At 48.3% G+C, this 24143-nt stretch overlaps 1 protein-coding gene across 1 annotated transcript in view; it reads right to left on the bottom strand.

Moving 5' to 3' along the window:
* The window catches only part of LOC118217205 (protein phosphatase 1 regulatory subunit 29), a 77257-nt gene that overhangs the window by 36501 nt on the left and 16613 nt on the right, over positions 1 to 24143 (bottom strand). The window contains exon 2 of the mRNA XM_035399038.1: positions 14394 to 14707. The gene's annotated coding sequence lies outside the window, so the exon portion shown is untranslated. The remainder of the gene's footprint in view (positions 1 to 14393; positions 14708 to 24143) is intronic.

Raw genomic sequence — 24143 nt, forward strand, 5'->3', positions numbered from 1 at the left:
TCCAGTCTGACAGAAGGGTGTTTTCTTATGGAGCCCCAGGAGAGGAGAATAAAATGGATAGATGTGAGGCGGGCGAGTCCAGCACACAGATCAGGGTCGGAGCGCTGGAGGTGAGCTCCCCCCGATCGACACCGAGAGAGAGAGAGAGGGGGAGAGAGAGAGAGAGACAGAGAGAGAGAGAGGCTGAGAGAGAGGTAGAGAGGGAGAGAGCACGAGAGAGAGAGAGGGAGAGAGCACGAGAGAGAGAGGGAGAGGGAGAGAGCACGAGAGAGAGAGAGAGAGGGAGAGAGAGAGGGAGAGCAGAAAAGCTCTTGAAGACGGCCCGTGGCGTCCACTCCTTTTCTGTCTAAGAAAATATTCAGGCTAAAAAAAAATATTTCCGGCATTTCAAGCAGATTCTCACTTCAAATGTTGAAAGTTATATTTTTAAGTTGCAATGCGTTTCCATCGGTTGACAGACGCTGTTATCCAGACCGACTCAGAAAAGTGAAGAGCACCAGTGTTTCTCTCCAGAACACAAAAATGCAAAATCACCAGGAAGACACAAAGGCCCATTGATAATCAATAAGTGTAATGTTGACCTAACAAGCAACCATTTGAATTGCAACAGAAGCTATGACTGGACAGATAACCTCTCTTAACGCAGTTATGCCGAGAACATTATGCAAAAAGTAAATCCAGAGAAAGAAAAGATATTTAAAAAAAGAATGCTTCCTCTACAACAACCACATTGGCACAATTGTACGTCAAGCAGCTCTCATAGTTCAGCTGCTGAACATGCAACTCTATCAAACCAACACACAGGTGCTCAGGTTTGTAGAGGGAGATCAACGCAAAAGACCTGTGCAGGACGATCTCATCATGTCATGACCTCATTGCTTTAGTATAGCCTTTATCGCCATCTAGTGTGAAAACAAAGACACTGCCCTTACTATGGGGGAGCCCTTACTGAGTGGAAAACCTTCAGTTACATTACATTACATCACATGCATTTATTCGGCAGACGCTTTTATCCAAAGAGATGTCCAATAAATGAAGACCGAAGGTCACTGGAACAACTACAAAACACAGGTCCGATAAGGTACAATACTCATTTCGTTATTCATAGCCGCGAACACATTAAGTCCAGTTCACACAGTAAACATTACTCCTTGACCTAACCTAAGCTAAGTCAAACTAGGAGGCATGACAGGCTACAACATCAAGATAACGATACAAAGTACAATGTAAGTGCTTTACGTGCAGTTTAACCAAAGCAGCACCAGTAGCAGGAGACATGACACGGCATAAAAGGAGGTTCTGATTCGCTGTTGCAGACAAGCGGGAATACGACGACAGACGTCTTCGCTTGTCACTCGTCCCCATTCCGCATTCGTACTGGTGATAAGCTGTAAATGTTTTCAGGTTGCAGGGCCGGTGGTTCTGTAGTGTCCACCCATAAACACACACACTGACTGTAATGGATTCATCCACAGTAGAGAAAAACAGCGCATCTGTCAGATAGCAGGGCCAGCACAAATGCAGACAAGCTCTCCCCAGCTAGCACAAGCTAGCAGAAAAGTGCCATTACCACTTACACCAATATTGCGGGGAGCTTGTGGTGATTAACATTTAAAAAATGCTTTTCCAACTTTTTTTTATTTATTTATTGACTTATATTACCCAAACCCAATATATTACACGACCCAAAATCAAAGCTTCCCAGGCACCTTGAAAAGGCTCCTGATCACCACTTTCTCCCCCCACGGGAAAATTTTGTCCATACATTTTTACAGGCACGGTGCTGACCCAACAGAACCATGACAGCATGGTTTCACATGCCAAAAAACAAAACGTCATTTAGTGTGGAGGGTCCCTGTGTGAAAAAAAATTGTATGCTTTTGCATACTTCAAGCAGAATTATATAAACTTCAATCATACTTCAAGTACACTTCAGCATATTTTCTCCAAAATATTGGGTCCCCAGTCTGTCCCTGAATTGAACAGTCCCTGTTCATTGAATAATGAATAAGCATTACACATTCTGTCATTACTGACAGATGCAAAGAGGTTCAAAGCCATAATGTACCAATTCTCCTTTCCTGTGAGTTCAATTTTATTATCATTCCTGGCCACGTCCCTTGATACCAAACGCATAGTAAAAATTAATGGCTCTTTCAAAAACTGAGTGATATTAATTACGTTTATTTATTTATTTCTACTGACATATTTTAATGTCCCCTACAACAGCTACGTGTGACTGAGGAACCTAAAGCATAGCTCAGTAGACACCAACAGAGTGAAATATTCAGTGTTAAATCAACCGTTATAGAGTACATATTGTCCCTATTGGACTCATACAAGCTCTGCTACTGGATGTTCTACTGTGAGAACATTATACTTTGATGTGAACTGACACACAAATCTTAGACAAAGTGGGGGGGGGGGGTTCACTGTTATATATTTTTTAATCTTGTCAGCACGAGACCTGGACACAAGGAGGGTGCATTTTGGGAGGGCTCCCCTGAGTTTCGGGGATGCACAGTAAAATTTAGAAGCAGTACAGGAGCTAATAAAATATTCACTGGGACCACGCCCATTACATGTGGCGGCAAAGCGGATTGGAACGTCTCTGCGTGTTTTTCATGCGCAGATGCATCTTTCCCTTCCACCTCGGTGATTTTGGCCGGGCGCCAGTTTGCTGTGGTTTCTGGATTGTTTTATGGGGCCTCTGATCTGATTACTGCTAAAGATAGGTCAGCTTACATAATGCTACAGCTTGCTAAATATGAGGCATCGCTCTCTCTGTCTGTCACTCTCGCAAAAACACACTGTCTCACTCCCCCCTCCCTCCCTCTCTTACACGCCATCTCTTTCCCTCTGGTGATCTCCACCCATTAATTCTCCCCATGTGCAATACAGCGAAGAACAGACTCATAATATAGACTACTAATCTTTTTAGTCATGCAGCAAATAATGTGAGAATGGTGTGCACTACACTCACACTACAGTTCGTGAAAGTATGACACGACCTACTGCTCTCTTTCTCTCTCCTTCCCTCCATTTCACCTCTAATCTCTCCATTTTTTATCCTCCTGCCGTCTTCCTCTATGATATGAGACATTGCTGTCTGAGTGTCTCTCTCCCTCTCTATCCATCTTTCACATGTGAAGACTCCTTTAACCCAGGCTATAGATCAAGACCGCGCTGTATGTGCCTCTGTGTCAGTGGTTTGTGGAAAAACAAGATGGAGTGAATCAGTATTTGTAGAGGTCAAATTGTTTATTTGTGCATTTTTTTTTCAGTCACGGTGTCAGTCTGAGGGCATGACTCAGTCTTAAGACCCTGTGGTGCTTAGCATGACAAGCATAGGATGATTTAACCACAGTCAAAATCACCTCTCTAAGTCAGACCAGGTAATCATCCGGCTATAAAACAAAAACTCTCATTTTTGCATAACCATTTTTTCTGTAAAAATACGTCCCAGAAAACATAAAAAACTTAATAAAGCATTAATAAACCTTAATAAAGTTACATAATGGTAATTTACTATCCGCATGCCTGAGATCATCTAGTTTTCCTTCGGGTCATTTCCAAAAAGAGTTTTAATCTTCACTCTTCCACTTAGAGGTAGTTTAACACGGATACTGAGCTCTCCTTAGACACATACATTAAATTATAATTGCGAGGCGAGTCGACCATTTTCAGAGAACAGCCCCCAGGGACCTCAGCGCCAATTCAAATACTCCTTATGCTGCCACTCCCTCGCACCCACAGATTCCGTACCTGCGACGGGGTGTTTGCACACACCCTGATCAAAAAGAGCCACCCACGGCAGCCCCACTTCTGCTTTAAAAGGTCATTTTAGGAGCCGAATCTGTTGCATTAAAAAGTGAAACATCAAAGAGCGGAATTTTTCCCTGGTAACTCATTTCTGGCAAAAATGTCAGATGGCACACTAGAATTCTAAGTGGTTGTTCACGGTTACCTAAACTGACCTAAAGCTTGATCATAACACTGTGTTCTTTACATATATCTGCAAAAAAATGCGCAGGTAATCCCCCCTCTCTGGGGAGTTACAACAGCAGTGCCAAGAGGCACCAGACATTTGAGAAGTGTGTGTACGTGTGTGTGTGTGTGTGTGTGTGTGTGTGTGTGTGCGTGTGTGCATCTGTGTGCGTGTGTGTGTGTGTGCATGCATCTGTGTGTGTGTGTACCTGTGTGCACGTGTGTGTGTGTGCGCCTGTGCATGTGTGTGCATGTGCGTGTGTGTGTGTGTACATGCATCTGTGTGTGTGTGTGTGTGTGTTTGTGTGTATGTGGGGGGGGGGGGGGGGGGGGGGGTGGGGTGCTCACAGAGATACGCATATGTTCATAAGCCCTGAACAGAGGGTGGGGCTGGGGTCAGACGACACAAGTCATTCAAAAAAATATTTTATTCATAACATGGAATTATCGGCACTAAAATGAGACTTTCAGAACATATTCTCTCTTCTACCCACCCCTCCTGTAGTCCTCTCTTAACAGCCCCATAGTTCCTGCTTCCACACGCGTGTCCCGTATGTTATTCCCAAGCTCAGACATTCCGATCCCCAGGTGAGCTGGGGGAGCTGAGGAAACGAGGCCCCTCCCCTTCGCCTGCGTGTTCGTCACAGAAGCCTCATCTCCACCACCAGCGCTGACGGCGCCCTTTAACGCGTCACGCCATCACAGCCTTCTGTGGGGCTTTCGGGAGCGTTACGGGGCGGAGGGTCAGCCGATTCGGTCGGGCTGCGCTCCCCACCACCCCATCGCGGTAATTACCGCTGAAACGAAACGCCCCGCGGTAGAAGCCCCGGGGCGCACGCGTGAGAACACCGCGCTTCACCGGAGTTCCGCCTGCAAAGACCTTCAGCCTCGGGCTGCACCGACCATGAAGTTTTACGACCGATTCCGGTCGGCACATCAGCAGATTCAGATTCCGATAGCAGATTATACAGCTAACAAAGACAACCTGTTATTATTAACAGCATTATTGTTAAATTGTTGTCACCGATCGCGTTTTGTGGAGCGAAAACCAGCCGGTTCTCATCCGCGGCCGATCGATCGGTGGACCCCCCACTTCAGTTCAGTTCAGTTTTGTGATAAAAGGCCACACAAAGTAAAATGTGATCAGCGCAAACACTTCAAATAATGGGTTGAGCGCCTTTCTTTAAATAAAAAAAAGCAACAAATCTTGATCACTGGAAAAGCTCGCCAGGCCAACATGGGCAGGGAGGACAGATTCACCTGAGACCGTTAAGAGTGGCTGGAGAGCAAAGCCACTTTGTTCCAGGTCGAACTGGGTTTTAGGGTAATGGAGACCTTCAGATCGGCTGTGCCAGCGGTTGCCATTCAAAATGTCAGAGGGGCGTGTGCAGAATTACAGTGGGCTTGGATTCCTTCACGCAAAGCACACAGAGGACCGTGTCCCACGGAGACGCAAAAACAGCACACCCCCTTCACTTGTCAGAACACCATTTTGCTCTCAGATGCTAGGTGAGTGGGGGGGAGGGTGGCCTCTTTGTACTCATTTCAAAATGGCGCATGGTTTTTAATGGGCTCCCAGAGGCCACAGATAAATGTCAGTGGAACAGCGGCAGGCAGAGACGAGGCCCTTCATAAAACACGCCGGCGGCCCCCCGACGTCACGGACACCCCCACTCCCCCTACCCCCCTTTCGCTCGGCGGGCCGGTGCCCAGATCAAGAGCCCTTCCACCGGGTTACGGAGACCTCCGTGGTGAGATCTGGCTGTGCCTAAAACCAGCGCGCCGGAAAGCCCGCAAACCAATAAAGCAACTCATTAAAGCCCTCCGACAGGCCGGGGCCGTCCTCCTGACCTTTGAGCACCTCGGTTTCCAAACACTTCAGACTCAAGTTCAGGGCCTGGGGCCTCCCACGGGAGACAGCCTGATCCAGCGTAATTACTCCCATCTCAGACACCTGCTATAATTCAAGGCAACCTTTTAACCTTTACTTTTAGCTTCTGAAATTGCACAGCAAGCTTGCTATGTTTATATATATATATACACACATATGTCTTGATGTCTTGAACAGGCTCACAGTCAGTCCACAACATGTGCTTAATGTTCTAAGAATTGGTATTTAATGCCGTTTGAATGACTATTCTCATGTTTACGCAACAGTTAAGATATTACAAAAATGATTGAGCCAACAGAAAATAATAATGTTTTATGTTACCAACTCAAGTACATTCGGTAAAGGCACCACGCTGCGGTGCATGGACGAGTCCCACAATCTCGGAGTGAATCTGGACTGTGCCAGCGCTGACTGTAGCCGGTGGCTCTGTAGGGTAATTTACAATTGAGGGTTGGATTGCCCAGGGTATGGGAGGATTCAGTTAGGGGTCCACATTTCATCACTATCAAGCCACCCGCACTGGTCGATCGGGCGCCCGTGGATAGCATGTTAAAGCCGCGTATGAACAGCCTTCCTCCATCTCCACTCTATGTCAGCTAAGCTTTAGACTGTGATGTGAAAAGATGCACTCGGTGATACCAAGTGTTTCGAAGGAGAACAGTCTACACTCTCTGGAATCAGCAGTGGAGTTCACACACGAGTGTGGTCGTGGTTCCAGATAACTGGATATTTAAATTTGGGTGGAAACTGGATATGAAGAGCCCCATGTTGGACACCAAATAATAATAATTAACAAAAAGAACGTAAGAACAATGGATATAGTCATTAAGTTAAATCAGGACATGTGTCCTTCTCTCCAGGATAAACAGATATAACCCTGTTTGTTGAGGGAGGGTGGGTTCATGCCATTACATTCACCCCATGCTAGTTTATGCTGATCATCTGCACTACCCGCCTTAAGAATCAAAGGCCTATCGACTGACTCTGTTCCAGGCCTTTGAGCATGCAGGGATAATGAGGAAGGTTACAGCCCAAGACTCCGAGAGGCAACACCTACACAAACGCCACCGCACACCAGGCGCCACGGAGACGACTTTACCCCTGTTAGCTACGCTGTTTTTCACTTTCTGTATGAGATGTACTGCTTATTTACCAATAATATTGTTATTATAATACATATACTGTATGAAAGCAACAGGCACGTACATGAGTGCACGCACATACACACACACTCACACACATACACACACACACACACACACACACACATACACACACATCATTATGGCTGTTTGCTGCACTTTTCAGCAAAAACCAGAAAGAATTCAGGTTTGCCATTAGACTGCTTGGGCACAGTCACGACTCTCTCAGCACCATTTTAGCTGCTGCTGAATTCGAAAATCTGTGGGAACAACCCCAACGATCCCAGTTCGGCACAGTGCAGAGTAAACATCATCTGTGAACTGCTGTACACAAGCTTGAACGGTGCCACAAGTTTGACACCGCGTTTGCACATTTTCAACACTGTTATTTTCCCACAGGCTTTGTAAAAGCACCAAAATACATCGTTTTGAAAAATGCCGGCCTCACCTAAAGACTATTCCAGCAGGCCTGCACACACACACACACACACAGCCCCCAAAATCGATGTGTAATCCTACAGTAAGTGACGCAAGTAAACAGCCTCACAGATGATCAAGCACACACACGCACGCACACACACACGCACACACACACACACACAAACGCACGCACGCACAGCTTAACTCCATACAGGCCCTGCTCCCCAATCCTCTTAAGAGAACTTAAAACCCTCATTACACACGTATCGCGGATTTGTGCAGACACAGAGAGAGGGAGAGAGAGAGAAAGCAAGACAGCAAAAGAGAGAGAGGAGCGAGTGAGAGAATCCAATGAATGATTGGGCAAAAAAATTGTCTTGTGCCCTTGTGCGCATGTGTGTGTGCATGCATGTGCGTGAGTATGTGCATGAGTGTGTGTGTGTGTGTGTGTATGTGTGTGTGAGTGAGTGCGTGTTTGCAGTTAAAGGTAAAGCAAAGGTTGTGTGGCTCGGAGACAGTACAGTAAATTGTTTCCATGGTATCTGGCCCCCGCACGCTCTGCAGTGTCTAAACGTAGGCGGAGGGGAGTTTACAGAGCCCGGCTGCGATGTGACCCACACAGCGCCCCCGTCAAAGAGAGGGAGAAAGATCCGCTCCAGCGGTGCGAAACAGAGAAAGCCCCCCCCCCCCCCCCCCCCCCCCCCCCCCCATCTCCTCTGAGGCCCGGCGCATGGGAGAAGCCTGCTCCTCATGAATGCCCACACTGTGACTGCCAGCTTTACAGCAGGCCCCTGTATCTGAAGTGATTGCATCATCCCGCTGAAACCAATTGTTATAATAAACCCCCCCACCCCTTCACCTTAAAGTGGACCTGCCCAAGCACTACACCAAGTTTCTGAACTTCTTAGGGGTGGGGGGTGTGATGCTTGATTAACAATAAATTAACTTCCGACAGGGGAGACCCTGCCTCTTAACTGGACCCCGCCCTCACCAAGCGCTGCCCTTCCTTCATCAGAACCCCTCAAACGGTCTCCTGGTCCGCTCTGCGAACACTAAGGAGCACAACCAGGCGGTGACACCGCCACCGTGTCCGTTTAACCAGTCAGTGCTCAGAGTGCTCTGCGAACACTAAGGAACACAGCCAGGCGGGTGACACCGCCACCGTGTCTGTTTAATCAGTCAGTGCTCAGAGTGCAAGGACAACATGCTGATGACAACAGGCCGTCCAGCCCATCCAGGGTCGTAATTTACAAACAGAATACAGAGCATCTGCAATGAGTCAAATATTAACCTGAATATCCTGAGGATTATCTGCCTTGGGACATACCTTCAGGACCGTGTTTCAGCTTGACCTGATATGGAATCTCTTCAGCTTAAAAAAACCCCAAAACAAATACACGCACACGCACATGAGGGACTGCTCTCTACCTCATTCAGGATAATGTATAACAATTTAATTATTCTGTCATTCGCTCAACATTATGAATATTTCGCTAACAGGTTAGTCAACCGTCAGTCAAGCATCACCATAACTCACTTGGCTGCGACAACTTATCTGCTGTTCAGCAGGCAGACCTCCTTCCACAGAGAAACATATTTTTAAGGATGTCATTTCAGAGAAGTGGGACTGCGAGCGGCGGCTCGGGGGATGTGCAGCAGGCCCTGTGAAGACAGTCAGCCGCTCGTACGGGTCCGTTTCGCTCACCGCGCTCTCTCCGCGGACCCCCGTCCCATCTGAGGCTGCGCTGCGCTGCGCTGCGCTGGGACGTCCCGCACATGCACGGGGCTCCCGCGCCCCCGTAACGCCCCCGAAGCAGCCCGACTCACAGACGAACCCGGAGCAGACCCATGAATAAAGGATGAGGCTGTGAAAAGCGGGGGGGCCGAGTGGGTGCTAATGCGCAAGAGGGACGGAGCGCGCGCATCGCGGGGGGGGGGGGCGCAGTGAGCACGCGCACCGCGGGGGGGGGGGGGGCGCAGTACGAGACCTTCCTGCAAGCGCCAGATTACATGAACACTGCGTTCAGCCCCCAATCCCTCCATCTTTCCATTGCTCTCCCTCTCTCTCTCTCACTCACTTCCCCTTTACCCCTTGTTTGACGCAGGTGAATGACTTTCGATGCCATGTGCTGTTCTGGTGTTCCTTGCTTCGCTGCCCGAGGCCGTTTATGAGACATATCTGGACAGTAATGTGATCCACAGGCATCTTACTGCAGCCCCTACATTAGTGGGACAGTAGCCAATGCCCATCGGTCTCACTCACCCTGTCTCTCACCCTCCCCCCTTCTCCCTCCCCCTCCAATCATACGCGTGTGCAGAGAGCAAGTAATGGCCGCCCCGGACGGCCGACAGGAGTCGCTCGAGCTGTGAGCACTGCCATCCCCGCCGACTGAATCCCACCCACCCAATCCCAAGGGCGACACAAAAAACCTGGCCCCCCGCGCTGGCCCCCCCGCGGGGCTGCCGGCCCGTAATCCGAGACCGGGGCGCTAACTCACGCACCGCTAGCAGCGCCTTCGCCGAGTGCGCTAACCACCAGCCCCGAGACATTTTACCTTTTAACCAATCTGCGCCGCTAAACCCTTCCATCAAATGGCGGAACTGAACTTAAAATATCCATTACAGTTCAATTTTCCCCTTAAGGCCCAGCAACAGTCAAACGTGGCGAGCTGTCAGTGACATGCTAAACAGCTACGCGGGTTGGGTAACGTATGAGAGTCACGACTCCCCGCTGCCCCCCGCTGGCTAGTTACCGGCGCTATGCCTGCGTCTCTGCTTACAGACAGGCCACTTCCTGCTCCCGGGAGGGGGGGGGGGGGGGGCTCAGGAGTCCTGATGAGGTGTGAGCTATCCCATGAATCTGTCAACCGGGGAGGAATGGTGGAGAGAGAGAGAGACGCAGTAGGAGAGAGGGAGAGAGATTCTGTAAGAGAACACAAGAAACAGAGCGAGGGAGAGATGAGAGGAGGGAGCGAAGGAAAGAGAAATGCAGCAGAAGTGAAAGCGAGACAGAGAGGGAGAAGAGAGAGAAAGGAAGGAGAGAGGAAGTGAAAGAGAGAGACAGAGTAAGCGAGAGAGAGAAGGAAGACTTCCTTAAAACCGCCGCGCGTACTCTGAGCATGACAGGAACGCGTGGCGAGTCACTCCCATCAGTCATCACTCTCCGCAGCGCTATCGGGGGGGGGGGGGGGGGGGGGAGGGGGGGTAATAAGCTGACAGACTCCACTGGTGATGGAGAGACCGATTTCTCTTCAGACTTGACAAGCCCAGCCTCTGGCTGCCGAAGGTGGCGGGGCCTGTGGAATTATGGGGCTCCTCCGTGGGGCGGCGGGACGTGGAGCAGCTGATTGGTGGACTTAACGTGCAGTTTGTGATGTCACACGTTTCCCGCTCGTCAACTCTCCGTCATGGTTCTCACCAGCACGGATCACGATCGCCGTCATCCAAACGCAAACCTTTCGCACGCATCGGTTTAACGGTCAACTGGGAGGCACCGAGTGGCTCATTGTGTTAACCTGCCCGGCACAGCCCGGATTCAATTTTTAGAAATGGGGGAAAATAAGTAATTAACTTATTAAATTACTCACCCTTTAAAGCCTCAGTATAAGACAGGAAGCAGAATCACTGACAGGAGATCAGGAGAACCATAACTGAGCAAGATTATCCCGCATGTGACAGCATCAGCAATCACAGCCCACCAATAATGCACTGCCAGTGGGCTCTGATTGGTCTGACCCATTAGGGTCAGCCTGGTGGTGCTGCCCCCTCCCCCCTAGCACCCCCTCCCCCCCCTTTAGGTACAGCTGATAGGTGGGGGGGAGGGATAAAAGTTAGAGGCCAGGCCACCTCATGGCCTATAGCACAGCATGAAATGAGAGCGAGAGCCGAGATTTAAATCCTTGAGAGCTTGTCAACATCTGCCACCGTACATTAACAGTTTTGTCAGCCGTGATTCCAGCTCCTCGTAAATCTAGCGCGAGCCGGCGCTCGTACGGATAAGTCCATCATCTTCTCCTTCAGGCTCGGATTCAGCCAACCGTGCCTAACAATTAGAAAGCAAGATTTCATTTTTCTCCACAAAGACAAAGTTCGGGCGAGTTCAGCGATCACCAAAACTAAGTTCCTGAAGAAATAGCGTAGCGCACAGAAACACTCACTTTAGAAACACAGCACCTTAAACTAGGCCCGGCGGAGAGAGAGAGCAGCGCAGCGCTGCAGCACTGCCAGCTAATGAAGCACAGGTAGACGGAGAGGAGGCGTGGAGGAGGAGGAGGGGTACGGGCAGGAGACGCGAAAACAGGGAAGCGTTCGGCGCCCCAAATCGGGGTTTCGCAGGAGCGTAACGGGAGGCACGTTGCGTAAGGGATTAGCGGGCACATTACCGGCCCACGCTGCCGTTCATCGGCAGCGCGAGCGAAGCCCCCCCCGCGTCCCCGCAGGCCTCGCACACACGGCGTGCTTCAGAGAGGCGGGGCTCAGGATGGTGAGATTCGGCCGCCTCCGTCTCCGCCTCCCCCTGCCTCTCGCGAAGGCCGAACGGAGAGCGCCGTGGAAACGGAGTCGTAGAGCCCCCCCCCCCCCCCCCCGCTGGTTCTCCAGGAATTCAATAAAAGCTAATAAGATTAGCATGGCGAATGGCGGGCAGCCAAGGAGCTGGCCGTGGAGCAGCCAGGCTTGTTTGAGAACCCCGGCGGAAAAAAAGAAATCATTCTGACGAGCGTTAGCGGTTGGGCTGTGAAAACGTCCGCTTCACCACGGGGAACAGGCCGCCATTTACAGCGTCTCTACCGAAAAGCACATAAAATTACGTAATTAAGAACAAAGACAATATACATATACAATATATACTATTACCTAAGTGCAGAAAACGGGAGAATCTATTTGGCATTTTGTGATGGGGGGCGTTACGGGTCACCTAGCAACAGATGTGGTGGCGGCCAATATGGTCGACACACGTGGCCTTCGGGAGGGTGGGAGGGTGTTTCCATAGCGCCTCAAACCAGTTGAGCCATCATCACAAGACTCAATCAAAACTGCCGAAGCCCTTTCAGATCAGCGAAGCAACACTGCCTCAGAGCCAGACGTAGGAGTCATTTCACTGCAATATGGCAGATTATTGATTTGGAAATCCCATTTTTGAATTTGATTGAATAGCACTTTTACCTCGAGGCAGCTTGCCAGATTTGATTGAACCCAGGGATCAGGCGTTTTTCGGAGACTTCCAGAACTGTCTGTAATTGGAGCAGAGTAGAGCACAGAACTCACAATTAAAGTGACAGCAGGCCAATTCGTAACCAACCGACCTCCGGCAGCTTTGACAGGGAGGCAGCGAGGCGGAGAGCGCGAGGTGCTCGCCGTCGGCCGAAAGGCCGTCACGTTCCCCCTGACCACGCCGCAAAAATCTTCACTTGTTACCCTCGGTGTGAAAGCGGCACCAGGATCACTCAAGCGTTTCACGCGCAGGAAGGGGGAGGGTGTCCGGCAGAGGTGTGAGAACAGGCTGCCACAGGTCTGTCCCGGGCCCCAGTTACACTCCACGCTGCTCACACATAGGGATTAAACCAGCATTCGTACGTAACTTTATCTCAGAATCGAAGGCGAATCTACATTTTGGTTTCTACACAAACACAAAATTCGGTAAGTTCGGCGAACACTGAAGTTAGCGTGCCAAGCTGTGTTCATGAAGACCAAAAAAAGCATTGTTTGCATTTATAGGTCAGTGAAAAGTTAAGGAGGAAAGCTGCCTGAATCCAGGGCCAGTGTGAGGTATGAGGGTCAGATAAGAGATGGACACTCCCCTCGTGGGAAAAGCTTCCGCGAAGATTCCTCATTGCATTGAGATGCGAAAGTACGGAACTACCGACATCGGAATACCATCACCGGGAAGAGCTGGTACATCACAGAGGATATCCATGTAACCTTGGGCATGATGGGGCAGTGTTGGGGGGGTGGGGGGGTGGAGGTGGGCGTCTAACAGGAGAGCATGGGCATGTTGACAGTGGCTGAGCCGCGAGGACAGATGGTCGGACGAGGTCACCCCGAAAACGTCAGGAGACAGCGGGAGGCTGAACATGTACCTAACCTTTCAATTTTTTATTCCGTTATTTTTCCCTTTGTTGGTGTGGAGGCCTTGCTCTCATTCTCATTAGCCTTTAGCGCTGCGCTGCCCTCCCGGGTGTGATGCTTGGGGGGGTGTGCGGTGTAAAAGATTTCCCCTGTCTTCAGCCAAGGACAGTTTGCCAGGCAGTTGTGTTTTGCAGGAGCTGTGATCTATGGGTCATAAAAAAACTAATAAATAAATAAATAAATAAAACCTACGGGATTGTGGGTATCCAGACCAAACCCCAGAAGGCCACTCAAACCCTGATCCAAGGAGTGCCATGCCATTTGCTGTCGCGAGTTTTTCTCTGGAAAATGTGACCCGACAGTTTAGTACCTTAGGGGCAGGGTCCATCAATTCACAGGAGGCCCAAAGCTTACCCTCCCTCTGTCAAGAAATTAAGATATAAGACAATACCCTTGAGCTTGAGCTTGAGCGGGTGAGCGTGTGTGTGTGTGTGTGTGTGTGTGTGTGTGTATGATAAAACAGTGGAGCACCAGAGGTCTTTTCCCAGGTCTAATGGGGACCATCTGTCCAGAGGCCTTTCAGGGCTTTGGACTGGTGAATAAAGGCTGAAAATGCTTGTTTCCATCATATCACCAGATATTCCCTGCCTCTTAGAGGGTGTTCACCAGGGAAAGTAGGGGAATCTGGTTGTGGATTTGGGTATGGCAGGAAACCTGCGGCACATCTGAGCCATTCTGGTTCCACTCTCCACAGCACAGTCACCCTGAATAACTGGGCAGAACCATCAGAGTGAACAGAGTGAGCCGATCCCTGAGGATGGAGCACTACGGCTGCCTCTCCTAGAGCCCTCCACCGTGACTCGATGAATGACCGTGAACGTTCTCACCTCTCCGGCCTTCTGACACGCTTCGCCCGAAATCCAAACTGATCTTCTACATCAGGAGAATGCCGTGTCCCCTTTTCATTTCGTTTTTTTTTTTTTGCTTCGTTGTCCCACAGATTCCTCTTCTTCCTCCGCGTCTTCCCCTCCCGGAAACGGTCTGATTCTTCTGTTGGAGTGTGTGGAAGACCCGAAAGCCTCGGTCTGCGTCTGGCTTCCGTACCGCCGGTCCCAGGTCGGCCTAGCGCTCCCGCTCCAAAGCCTGTCAATCAACGCTGGAATGGGGCAGGGCTTCCACTGAGCACCACTCTCAGAAAAGCCTGATGAAAAAAAAAGAGAGAAAAAGAGAGAGAGAGAGAGAGGATAAGAGGAGGAGGAAAGCAGGCCCCACATAAAACCAGGCGCATTTCACAAATGTTTATGACACACAAACACACACACGCACACACACAAATTTCACAGCCTCAGCTTCCTACAAAAACCGCGCCGATGACAGCCGGCCCCCCTGTGGGAGTCTGCCACGTTACAGCGAGGCGCTGGCGTGACGGTAACCTGAGAAACCGCGCTTAACGCCGCCCCGCCGGGGCAGGCCGAGGCCCGGCGCCTCTCACCGCCGCGGCCTTGCGATCGCAGCCGGACAGCCGAGCGTAGCCCAGGGCCGGCTCCGCGGCGGCGGGGTGATTCACAGCCACTCTTCACCAGCCGCAAATTGTTCTGAGCACGGCGGCTATGAAATAATCATGCTCGCGCGAACACCCCCGCGAGGCCATTTACTTCGCAGCCTGGGGGGGGGGGGGGGGCGGAGGAGGCGGTCTCTGAGCGAGCGTTACATTAGCGGCTTCCCGCTAGGATCTCGCTCGCCCACCGCACAGCTGCATTAGCGCTCCCAGCCCCCCCCACCCCACCCCCCCCCTCCAAGTTCGGCCCCGGACCGGCACGCCCGCATTTCCGCAATTCATTAAAGGCGCACTGCTGGGTAGCGGACAGAGCCGGAGGGGCCTGCTGGAGATAGCGGGAAACTGGAGTCTGAGAAAAGAGCCAGACGAAGGAACAGAGGCTGGAGAGAGAGAGAGAGGAAGAGGAGGAATACAGTGAGAGAGAGGAGGAGATGTACACCAACAAAGGGGTTCAAGAAATTAGAGAAGGGGGCGTCAAGGACATAAAAGACAGAAAAAAGGAGTACAGCGAGAGCCAGGATGAAGCAAGCAGTCTATGACACAGGAGGACAACGAGACAGGGAGGGGCTTTTAAGACAAATGAAAACGTCTTGTTGATCCATCTTGGCACCGGTCAATGGGGCAAAGGACAGATCAATAGGGCATCGGGAGATTGGGAGTAATGTGCGCAGAGAGCAAGAAGGGTAGAGAGCTGAGGAGGGAGGAATCCACGCTGGAGCGGAGCGAGGAGGAGAGGCAAAAAAAGGAGAAATGAGCGTCCGGGCTGGGCGGAGTGAGCTCGGAAAAAGTCAAATTACGGAACGGGGAGGTTTTGAGGGTTTATCACTCAGAGGAAGATGCCCGAGAGAGGGGAACGGGGATTTGGAGGTAGAATAAGTCACAAATGCACAAAACAAAGCAGAAACTGAGTGGGAGGGCTTTGCGTTCGCCGGTTGTACTTCACAACAACCTCTCTCCCTCCGTCTCACTCTTCTCTCCATCTTTCTCTCACTTCCTCACCTGCTATCCATCTACCTTCCCACACTTGCGCTTAGCATATCTTCTGAAGCGGCGTAGCCATCTACCCTAAAACAAAGGAGTTTGATGCATGGCAGTTCCGTAAATGCAGGTTGCCAGTTTCTCACAGACCGTTCCTATGACATAATATACTGAAATTCTAACGTTTACAATGCATGGTTCTGAAAAAAGTTTAGGATTTTGGTAAAAAAAAAAAAAACTCCAACCAGGCCTGTAATGTCCCAACGAAGAACAGGGAAAAAAGTCCACTATAGCATTCTCATTTTTTCACCAGTTATAAATTGCCCAGTAAGCACTACAGCATTGTAATAACAACCTTAGACGTTGTCTCAGCAGTAAGTGCGATTGCAGTGTGACTCTATTCTCCTCCTCTGATAAAGGTGCTTTCTCCACTACGTGGGGGTTTTGTCATCGGAGAACAGTGCGCTTACCAGCCATCCTCCCAAAGCACTAAAACGTGGCGGCTTCTCGCGTTCCCAACTGATTGATCCCGGTCGCAGCTCCTCACGTTTAACGTTCCGTTTTCTTCAACCGAGACTGACAACGTGGCCCCAGAGATCAATCTCTTCTTCTCAAGAACTGACCTCAGCCGAAGGGTTTACTATAATCCTGTATCAACCATGCGCTGATCAGGCCTACTGCTGACACTCCCCCCCATAGGGACGATGTCACCTCAACAAAGCCCTATTATACCTACACTCAGAGTTGGCCCCTTGGGGCCCGTGTTTGTGGCATCACGGGGTATTGTTACAGGCTCACAGGGGGCTTGCGTTTTGCTCGAACCTGAGGGTCATGTCTGCCTGTGTGACACTGTGTTCGCTGGCTCTCCTGGCTTCTCCTCTTCCTCCTCCCAATAGAGGAAATCTGTCTCGCTGGCTGGGGTAAAGAAAGAAAGGAAGAAAGAAAGATTGAGACAGAGTGAGTGCGAAACAGATGAAGAGCGAAAGAGCGAGAGAGAGAGAGAGAGAGAGAGAGATCGAGAGAGACAGATCAAGAGTGAGAGAGAGAGGCTGAGAGAGGGAGCGTGTCTAGCGAGACAGCGAGAGCGAGAGAGAACTGGAGCTGGAATCCTGAACAGGCCGAGTGTGTGACGATCGCAGGTCCAGCGCTGTATAGCCTCAGCCCCGGAGTCGCTAATGCAGAGCGTCTGAACCAGAGCGGCTAAACCAGAGAGCGGCTACAGCGGAGCACGGCTAAAGCAGAGCGTCTGAACCAGAGCGCAGCTATAGCGGAGCGCGGCTATAGCGGAGCGCGGCTAAAGCAGAGCTGCTAAACCAGAGCACGGCTATAGCGGAGCACGGCTAAAGCAGGGCGGCTAAAGCAGAGCAGCTAAAGCAGAACGCGGCTATAGCGGAGCACGGCTAACTGCCGTCTGCCTCCGCAGAGACATGGCTGGGCCTCGCTGAGCTCAGCCACTGCGTGGGCGGTGCGTCGCTCATGCAGGTCGCCACTACTACGCCTTTTCCAATGGACAGGCAATGCAGGCAAAGCTAGCGCGATAGCGACCGTCACAAACTCCCCACCCCTCAATATGTGAGAAATCATAAAACAGAAAATAAAACATTTTGAAAATAACACATGGATCCTAGCTATGAAAAAGAATCCCAGCATGGGGAATACTGACAAGGAAAATCAAATGAGGAGAGTAAATGAATAATGGCGAGTCATTAATGGTGCCACATCGCTTACGTGATTTAAGTGCTCTCAAAGCAGAATAAACAATAGCAATTCTTTCAATGAAAGATCTATAAGAAATCCACTGGTGTGCGTTTCTGGGACGTGCTAATTCACATGCAGAGTGTTGACTGGGCAGTACTGTGATCTGTGGATTGTCTGTGTGCGTGTGGGGGGACAAAGAACATCAATAAGGGCATCAATAAGGACGCATGCATACATCCAACAATTCCTTTTCAGTCTGAGGGGACTTTTAACCCTACCCCCGTAGGGTCATGTAGTAGGGACCTCCACTCCAGTGAGGTATAACTGCATGATCTGTGGTAAACTGCACATGCTCATACGCTGCATGTGTTGGCTTTGTAAAGTTGTTCTTCAAGTGTATTAATAGTACCTCTGAAATACATTGTATTCTAAAGCTACCTTATATGACGCGCACGCTCACCCACACACTCGCCCACACACACGCATACACCCACACATACAACCCATCCGAGACCTAAATACTGCAGTCGGCTCAGTGCATCTCTATGCAAATGATTCTATCCACAATACTGCAGTCACCAGGAGCCAGCTGCGTGCGTGCGGGCGTGCGGACCGGACAAACAGCCAGCTGGCACTGGCAGAGTGGAGGATTGTGGGACGACAGCTGAATACAGAGGGATTACCCAGCGCAATCTCAGAGAAGGCAGGGCAGTGTAGTTACACTCCACCGTCCCGGGGCAACATTCACACCACACACACACACACACACACACCCCCCGCCTCCCCACTCCCAAACAGCCTCCTCCAATCTACTGGGCACTCAGCACGATGGCAGTAACAATAAATACGTTTCCCCCGAGCTGAAACAGGCCGTGATTGGACTGTGTCAGTGTGTCGGTTTGATTCATAAGCAATTAGTGCGAGACCATGATCCGAAAGCACAGGGGGATTATTTAACAGCGCTATCTGGTCCCTGAGCCCTACCTGGCACCGGAACAGATGGTTAACACTTATATTGAATTTAGCACATTGTTATCCGAAGACATTTACATTCTGCACACAGAGCCACTGGGAGAAAACAACAGCCGACCTGCAATTTCAAATCAAATCACAGCGAAGCAGGTTAAAGACCTCATCTCTTCCTGCCTGTATATAAATAATGCTTCCGATGGTCTGAAACATGTTTAGCATTATTTTATTTTATTTTTTTAACAGTGCGCACAATCTATTCTGTATCACACAAAATTGGAATTTAGCTGTAATGATCCACTGATTTCTGAAATGCACACATCAAATAAGAGTTTGGGACTTCTCACCAACTCAGAGATGGCCTTCAATTTAAAACTCAACCATGCCATTGTTAATTATTAAAAATGACCTTTCACAAAGATTACAATCATCAGACTCACGGCAGGGGAGTTCCCAAATTCCAGCTGGAATTTAACCCCTCGAACGGCAAGAGTCTCCTTCTCAGACAACCAACAACATAAACAAACACTAACTGGAATTCCCAATTACCACTCTTATCTTCATCTCTTCCCTCTGTTTGGGAAGACCACTTAAAAAGAGAACGGACGCCAATGACGCCCCCCAAACCTCCCCCCCCAACATACACAGTTCATGCCCCCCCCCTCCCCCCCTCCCCCCCCCCCCCCCCCCCCCCCATACGGGTGGCACCCTACACAACTGCCTACCTGGCCTATGCCCCAAACCTGCCCTGGGCTCCAGGTAACACTTCCATATCACACTGTATACACCGTGCTCTGGGGAGTGTGTAGCACCAGGGCACCAAGACCTTTCAAACCGGAGGGCTTCACAAAAACACACTACAAACAGCAGGGCCCATTTGCATGTATGTTTTTAATGCCACTCAGCAGGCTGTGTATGAATAGCACATTCTCTAATGAATTAGTCATTCCAAAACGGCACATCGCTCGTGAAAAATTGATGGTGCTAATTGAAAATGTCAGTTATTTTTAGTTTTTAGATGGTGGCAGAGCCACACGTCCTCGTCTTGGTAAATGCTCGATGTCTGTCGCAGCAGAGAGAGACAAAGAAGGGGGAAAGGGAAACGGAGAGATAGAGAGTGTGAATTTTAGAGAGAGAAAGAAGGAGACAGAGTGAGACCAAGAGTGCCTTTTTTTTAATCTGGAGTCCGGTTAATATTAGTGAACACTCGCTCTAAGGCAGTCCAGTCAGAGTGCTGTTTTGCAAGCTGCCCTGCTGAAATTTGCATTCACTCATCCCAGCTTAAATAGACAAGTTCAGACTGCACAGGCACAAATTACCCACAATTCCAAAAAAGGATTTGTGCCCTAATTTCCACAGTACAAGCCTGCGGCAGGTAGGTTAAGTATAGCAGCGGAGGGTAGCTGCTGTATTATTATTATTATTATTAATAATAATAATAATAATAATAATAATAATAATAATTAAGACATGTTTAACATTGATATGGATCGGACTGCCATATTTCAAATTATATTTTATCACAAAAGCCTAAGTAGGGACACGGTTGGGATTGGCTATGCTGTGCTGTGCTATCCCAAACAAATAAATGAATGAAATAATTCAGAAGGAAACTACACAGATCTCACAGGCCTATATGCAAGCTGGTGTGACTGCACACCATTTCAGAGGTGATAAACATCTCTCATATGAGCACGCTCTACAGATCCTTTTTCACCCACATCTCTCATGAGAACACTCTACAGTTCCTTTTTCAATCACATCTCTCATGAGAACACTCTACAGTTCCTTTTTCAATCACATCTCTCATAAGCGCACTCTTACAGTTTCTCTCTCACCCACATCTCTCATGAGTATGCCCTACAGTTTCTCTTTCACCCACATCTCATATGAGCGTTCTCTAGTTTCCCTTTAACCCACATCTCTCATATGAGAACACTCTACAGTTCCTTTTTCATGCACATCTCTCATGAGAACACTACAGTTTCTCTTGCACCCATGTCTCATCCCCTCTTTCTGACTGGGGTTCCATAAACTTTTGTCCTCAGCTTTGACTGACAATTAAAAGCAATTACAAACAATAATTGTTTCTACCCCCGCACAGTTTAGAAAGTCAAGCCATCACTAAATCTAACATGGCAAATTGAGTTTGTGAAGAAACACATATAAAGAAGCATACAGAAGGGAAACTTTTGCATTTACCAAAATTTTGACAAAATTAAGGAGAAATATTTGCTGAATACAGGCCTCTTTTTTCAGATGCTGATAAATCTCCTGTGCATATTTTAAGCTTTCATCTGTAAATTCTGGCTTCCTCTTAAATTGCACATTTATATACTAACATTTATTCATGTTGGAGAAAAAAAAATGCAGATTTACTTGTACACGATGCATAAAGGAATCTTTAATGATTCATTAAATATTCACAAGCAGACCACACTGTAATGCATTACAATTCAGTTTATGCTGTGCTTAATATTATTTAAATTTTATTGAACCAAGTGGTCCTATCAAAACACAATGTTCACAAGGGAGACGTAGCTGAGAGATCAGCTCAGTACACTTGGGCTGCTGGGTGGCTCATGCCATTAAAGCACAGCTCTAGCACAGGGGTTTCAAAATGAACAAAAGGTAAAAACCGGGGCGGGGGGCGCGGGGGCGGGGGCGGGGGCGGGGGCCGGGGGGGGGGTTGTAGGGTGGCGTTGTGGCCCAATGGTCCGGCATCTGTTAAGGCTCTGTTCTAGTGCCTGGATGGGCTCCATGGTCTGGTATCTGTACAAGTCAATGTTCTAGTGTGTGAATGGGCCCCATGGTCTGGAATCTGTACAAATCACTGTTCTAGTGCGTGAATGGGCCCCATGATCTGGTATCAAATCCGGACTGCACCAGTGCCAGCTGTGGCCGGCAGCGCCACACAACTGGCGCTAGGGCTGCCCACGGCTAGGAGAGTATCAGCTGACCAGGGTGAAGGAATCATCTTATCGAGCGCCAGCAACCCCTGCTGGTCAGTGAGGCACCCACAATACCACCTGTTCCCCTGCAAATGAAGCACCATTCTCCGACTGAAATGCTTGTCTGTGCACTCCTGAATCAACAATGATACACAATAATATTTTTTTTTTTTTTTTAAGTGTTGAACAGCGAATTCTTGTTTAACTTCAGATCATTTAAACTTCTGATCATTTCAGTCACTGTTGTTGTTGAGCAGCCCTGGAATTGACTTGTGTTAATGGGAGTTAGCGTGGATAGCCTCAGGGCTAGCAGATTACAGGCGCTCTCCTGTGAATTGAGCTCTTGGTGTTTCAATGCTTCCTAATGAGTGACAGCCTCTGTGTTTGATGTTAACCCAGAATTTTACTGACGTTTTTTTTTATATGTCAGTTAAAAGTGGGTGCTGGCCTATTTCTGCTCTGAAAGCATTGTTCAGTCCTCTGAACTTGAAGGTTATTTTTGTGGAACTCCTCATGGAGGATTTATATCGGGTGTTTGTCCCATTTTCTAAAATAATCGCTTCCAGAAAAGGCATGATAGACTGGTTTGATTATGTACTGCTGCTTAACCCTTATTCTACAGGAAACAGTCAGGGGCAGTGTTAAATCCCATCTCCAATAATGAAGCCTCTAATGACCACTTGTAACTGGTTATAACCCATTTGCTGCCACCTGCCCTTACAGATGGAAACAGTTGGACAGGCTGGGTTCAGTATCATAGCAACAAATATTAATGAACCCCAACCTCACCACCATTTCACGTCTGTCTGAATCAACAGATATATGAACCATTTATTTGCAAAACAGGCATACAAAGGGCTTATAAATATACATATCAATCTGTATTACCATTTTTTTATTAGACAGGAAAATTAAGCATCTGATGGAAATTTTTTAAACAAGCAACAATACTAGCATTCCCATACCAAAAAGAAATATATAAATAATACTAAAACCGCATTACTCAGATAAAATAAATCAAGATTTGATAAATTAAAAACATATGGCAAGACATTAACCTTTTAGAAAATATATAGTAGAAAAAAGGTGTGTGCAAACTGCTTAATTATATTGTATTATACTGTACATATTTTTTATATATTATGTTTATGCATGTCACATATACTTTAAATAAGTTTTAAAACAATTATGCAATAAAGCTTTGAAATACAATTACAGTGTTTTTTCATAAAAATATACAAGTTTATATATTATATTCTTTTTGGTATGGGAATATTTATTTCAATTCAAAGCTCAGCATAATGCTCAATATTCACCTAGACAATGTTCCAACAGACTCTAAATAAAGCTATTTTAATCCTTTGAAGAGTAGGTTTTCTAGAATATCTTTTCAAAATTTCAAGTCAGTGTTCTTGAACTCCCTTGCTTTCAGTTACCAGTAGTGATACTTATTGTACATCAGCATTAGAATGTTAAATTAAGACCTGATCTTACACCTTAAAGGGTTATCTATCTTTTACAGATAGATAAGTCACACTGGGGAAAGAAAGTATGGTGAATCAGTTGGCACATGGAATGGTTTAATTTTCCTTGCTGTTGCCGATATTGGATAAATACAGAAGAATGTGCTTCCCCTCAGTCCCTCAGAGATGTTTACTGCTCATCATTGCTGACTTACTGCTCAAGTGCAGAGTCAAAAAATAAAAAAAGATTGATAGACAGTTACATTGCATATTGGATATCGCTTTGAATATTGCTTACCCAACTGTTCTTTTTCATATGCAGCCCCGTCAGTTGATTAATCTTTCATCCTACAAAATTAAATCGCATAAAGTCCAACCAAGCACATTTGGCACAAATTAAATCGTTACTATCCTGCCAGGGGGGGAAAAAGATACATTTTCCATTAAATATTTGACTTGCCCACGGCAGACTAGAAAAAGCACAGTGGCGTTACGACAGTTTTGTTTCTTTGGTCGGGGAATGCAGAAACTGATGGGATCTTTGCCACCTCCAATTCTGACATATGCATGATACATGACTAGTAATACGGCCAGAGCTTCTTGGCTTTGGGATGTAGACGACCTTCATGTCAGATATCCAACTCCAGACATAAGCCAAATATGATGTTTGGTTACTGGGCCCCAGGATGTGTGTGCAGAGAAGGAACTGCACTTCTTTGACTTGTGGTGTGAATTCAGGGTCTGCAAACTATTCCTGCATCACCAAGACGACTGGTTCACTGGATCATCCCCGCTCTTATTATATAGCTCTTTCTCCCTCTCAAACACCATCTTTTTCTCTGACTCTCTCCCTCTCTGCCCACCTCTATAACTTCCTTCCGTCACTCCTCATCCCTCCTCACCCAGAGTGACTCACAGAGCTTGCATTCTTTAACACACAATCCGTTAAGGCAGCAGGATACTCAAGCAAATTCAACTATCTTGCTCAAAGGTACAATGGCAGTCTAATGCTCTAAGCAG

This window comes from Anguilla anguilla, chromosome 17 (genome assembly GCF_013347855.1).
Source record: "Anguilla anguilla isolate fAngAng1 chromosome 17, fAngAng1.pri, whole genome shotgun sequence".
NCBI classification, from domain to species: Eukaryota; Metazoa; Chordata; class Actinopteri; order Anguilliformes; family Anguillidae; genus Anguilla; species Anguilla anguilla.